Here is a 5,088-nt window from a genome sequence, read left to right as displayed (position 1 = left end):
GCTCAAACATGGGATCACCCTTAGGTGGAGAAGGATCCCCAAGGATTTCAATAGGCAAATTGTGTTTCAGAACAGGCCCTTGACTAAAGAATATTTCATCTATTTCCTTTATTTCATTCGTAAACTTATCATTTTCATGGTCTAGCAAATATTGTTCTAAAGGATCGGTAGGAGGCATAGCAATAGAAGCAAGACCAATAATTTCATCCTTACTAGGCAATTCTTTATCATGGGGTTGTCAACGAAATTTGGAGAAATTAAAATCCTGAGACATATCCCCTAAACCGATAGTAACAATATCTTTCTCGCAGTCTATCTTAGCATTAAGAATATTCAAGAAAGGTCTACCAAATATAATGGGACTAAAATCATCTTGTGGGAAAGCAAGGACAAGAAAATCAATAGAGTATTTAATTTTCCCACACAAGACTTCAACATCTCTAACAATCCCAATTGGCGATATAGTATCTCCATTGGCAAGCTTAATAGTAACATTAATATATTCTATCTCAGTAGGTGTGATATCATTCATATTTTCCTGATATAAGGTAAAAGGAATTGCACTCACACTAGCACCCACATCACACAAGCCATGATAACAATGATCTCCAACTTTAACATAAACAACAGGCATGCCAACAAAAGGTCTATGTTTATCTTTAGTATCGGGTTTAGCAATTCTAGTAGCTTCATCACAGAAATAAATAACATGCCCATCAATATTATCAACCAAGAGATCTTTAACCATAGCAATACTAGGTTCAACTTTAATTTGTTCAAGGGGTGTAGGTGTTCTAGTATAGCTCTTACGAACCACGGTTGAAGCTTTAGCATGATCCTTTATTCTACCAGGAAAAAGTGGTTTCTCAATATAACCAGTAGGAACAATAGGATCAATATCATAGGTAATAGTTTCTACCTCAACATTAATAGGTTCTACTATTTTAACTTCAATGGAATGATGATAGTTAAATCACTTCTCCTTAGGGAGATCAACATGAGTAGCAAATGATTCACAAAAGGAAGCTACTATCTCAGAGTCAAGTTCATATTTAGTGCTAAAATCATGAAAGGCATTGGTATCCATAAAAGATTTAACCCAATCAAACTTAAGGTTTATACCTGACTCCTTACCTTCGTCGAGTTCCCAATCTTTAGAGTTCTGTTTAATTCTTTCCAATAAATCCCATTTGAATTTAGTCAACCAATACAAGAAGTATCAAGCATGGATCGATCATCATGAGAAAGTCGGGCATAAAAATTTTGAATAATAATTTCTCTTGAGTGCTCATAATTGGGGCATGAATATAACATTGACTTAAGCCTCCACCAAGATTGAGTGTTACTTTCTACTTCATGAGTCCAAAAATTATATATATAATTCCGATCACGATGAACCAGATGCATATGATCAAACTTCTGATGAAATTCCAATTTCAATCGGTTGTAGTTCCATGATCCAATGTCATCACATAGCATAAACCATGCCAATGCATTTCCCTTCAAATATAAAATGAAGACCTTCTTCTTGACGGCATCCTCGGGCATACCTGCAAGCTTAAATAATCCACAACCTTCATCCACATAGATTAGGTGCATATCGGGATGTAATGTTCCATCTCATGCATAAGGTTTAGCTAGCAGTTTCTCAATCATACCCGAAGGAATTTCACAATAAATATCTTCAATAGGTGTAGTAGGTTGAGGATCAACTCTTTGATCTTCCAGTTGAGGTGAAGATATCCCGAATAAGTCCCTCAAAGGATTATTTTCCATAGTAACAAGTGACAGTAAATTTCAGCACACTATATAAATGTTTCCTTACCAAATTCAACTAACCAATGTTGCTTCACTCCCCGACAACGGTGCCAGGAAAGAGTCTTGATGACCCAATATTATAGGGTATCTATCATAGTCCTTTCGATAAGTAAGAGTGTCGAACCCAACGAGGAGCAGAAGGAAATGACAAGCGGTTCTCAGCATGGTATTCTCTGCAAGCACTGAAATTATTAGTAATAGATACTTTTGTGATAAGATAATACATAACGGGTAACAAGTAACAAAAGCAAACAAGGCACAACAAGGTAGACCAATCCTTTTGTAGCAAATGACAAGCCTGGACAAAATCTTATATAAACAAAAGCGCTCCCGAGGACACATGTGAATTATTGTCAAGCTAGTTTTCATCATGCTCATATGATTCACGTTTGTTACTTTGATAATTTGATATGTGGCTGGACCGGTGCTTGGGTTCTGTCCTTCCTTGGACAACACTCCCAATTATGATTAACCCCTCTCGCAAGCATCCGCAACTACGAAAGAAGAATTAAGATAAATCTAAGCATAGCATGAAACATATGGATCCAAATCAGCCCCTTACGAAGCAACGCATAAACTACGGCTTAAGCTTTTGTCACTCTAGCAACCCATCATCTACTTATTACTTCCCAATGCCTTCACCTAGGCCCGAATCATGGTGAAGTGTCATGTAGTCGACGTTCACATAATAGCACTAGAGGAAGGACAACATACCACTACTGGAGGATGCTGCTAACACGACACTATGATTAGAGACCCTTTGACGAAACTGTGTGCGATGCATTAATCACAAACGGTGATGTAAAAACGGTCAAAAAAGATGCAAAACACTTGCCATGAATGGTACATCAAACACGGTTCAAATTTTAGTTGCGTGTGCGATGTGGGGCATACGGTTAATCCATACGAAGTGTTTGCGATGAGATAGAACAACAGAAACAGGTAGCCAGATCAAGGTGTGTGTGCTATACGGCATACAGTTCACTCCTATGAACCGTTTGCGATGATTGAGGTGAACACAAATGATCCAGCATAACAAGATGTGTGTGATACCCGGCAAACAAGTCAGTAATCAGAGTTGTGTGTGATCATTATATACAGCCCATACGGTCTTTTTTATGAATTGGGTGCTCGTCAGGGCACACAGTTCAACAAACCAACATGTGGGTGATAATGTAGAAGATCTCTATCGAATACATATTACTAACCGTCTGCGATGAGATTGATAGGATAAATAGAGATAGCAAATTAATATGAGCGAATGGAAAGAGAGATATATACAGTCTCCTTAATTTAGTCCTTCTTCTTGTTGTTGTTGGATGGCCCCATGACATCGTCTTTCCGAGGACGCTTCTTGCTGCTGACTGTTGGCTTTCATCGTCGTCGCTGTCGTTGTTGTCGTCTTCATCATCCTCCTCGTTCGACCATTCCTCCTCCTCATCATCGTCGTCCTCTTCTTCGTCCTCCGACAGCTCCTCGTCCGTCTGGTTGTTGTCTGACGACTCCGGAGGCGGTGTCCCTTCCATGAATCGGATATAATCAAGGTCTGGGCTCGATGTTGGACTCATGGAAGACGAGTGGGATGATTCCGATGTTGACCTGTACCCGGGCGCCAGACTGCTAGCCGAACTGTTGTCCTTGTTGTCCCTTGACATGGCTGTAGAGTGTGTGTTAGTGTGTTGTGCGGCCTACCGGGGACGATAAAGATGGTGAACACTTAAGCGGGGTATGCAGAGAAGAGGAACTGCCAATTGAAGCGGGGGTTGACGTATTATCTAACCGCTGATATAATCAGCTGCAATTATTTGTACCTAGTCGATCCAAATTCTCGGGGTTGCGCAGGACTCCTATTGGCTATTTGGTTGGTTTCCTTTTTTAGAATAAAAACAAGGAATGAGTTTTGGGATTATGCACCAGTACAGGTACGAACGGAGTAGGACAGTTGGCAAGCAATACATTGAGCTCTTCTTATTGATAAAGCCAGTAATAATCAAACTAGAAAGGAAAAAAAGACAAAGGAAAATATCTGCACAAATATTTGCGTAACATCAATGGCATAGGACCTAAATGTGCATTACTTAGAACATATCTAGATGTGCTTTAGCAATACTGTCAAACAAAACCCGTAATCATCATTGCGAACAACGCATAGAACATGGCTAATGCAATAACCACAACTACACATGATAGTTCCTTCTTGTCTCTTGCTTTCATCTGTTGCCTGTGATTGATTCTTTCTTGCATCATCGTACTAATTGTACATTCTAGATCATCCGGTTTCTTCTTTAGCTTTATGTTATCTTCTGCAAGCTTGGTGGTAACACTCTGAGCCCCGCCATGCCATTCTTTATCCAGCCAGTTAAGAAAGGCACAATCCTCATATCCCTGCCAATCTTAAATAGTATTCAGGATGAGCGGTAGAATTAACTCAAGTAAAATGATGAACTTAGCACTAACCTCAAACGGCCAACTGAGAAACTGCCTGCCAATGTCGAATCCCTCTGTGCAGAAATGTCGAGAGAGAGTGTGCCCGTGCACACAACTCAGCTTTGGGTACTTCTCGGTGGCGCAGAACTCAGAGTGGAACTCGGGTTTGAGGGAGTCTGGAGTCATGCTCCGGATCTAGCATCAGATCGCTTTCCTCGGGGGGGGGGGGGGGTCATTCAGGGTGGATTCAGCAAGGAGTTACTTCGGACACGCTAAAAAAGATCGGGATAGATTGGAACCTGACAGGATGATTCAGATCTATAGTACACCTGCCTTCTGATGACCTTAGGAAAGTGCACGACGGTGACTGTCGTCGTGGCGGCAATACGAGCAGGAGCAGCCGCACCGAAACCATCAGCACCACTCGTCCGCATTCCCCCAATGTTATCTCCACGAGAGGGAATTTGGAGGCTATGTATGGATTTGGGGGAAGTGGGGAAATTGTGGGGATAAGCTAACGATCAGGAACTACTTATGGCACTATATGTTGGAGTATATGCCACACTGTTTATACATGTCGTTTGTGTTAGGTATTACAATGTCACACACGATTTCCGGACCAAACCATGTGAGAAGACAATGTAGGTGAGACACGGTTGCCGCGACATAACCATATGTGATGTACTAGCCTGTACATATAGTTGAGTTACAGTGACATAGTGTAAATAGCTGCTTTGCGAATATCCGTAAAAAATAGCTGCTCTACATATAGAGATGGCAGCGGTAGCCTAGGCAGCGGCTACCGGAGAAAAGGTCAATCCTCGGTCAGTGGGCGGTGGCAGT

This window comes from Triticum aestivum, chromosome 4B (genome assembly GCF_018294505.1).
Source record: "Triticum aestivum cultivar Chinese Spring chromosome 4B, IWGSC CS RefSeq v2.1, whole genome shotgun sequence".
NCBI classification, from domain to species: domain Eukaryota; kingdom Viridiplantae; phylum Streptophyta; class Magnoliopsida; order Poales; family Poaceae; genus Triticum; species Triticum aestivum.
The sequence above is the reverse complement of the archived record's forward strand: the minus strand, read 5'-3'. Positions refer to the sequence as shown.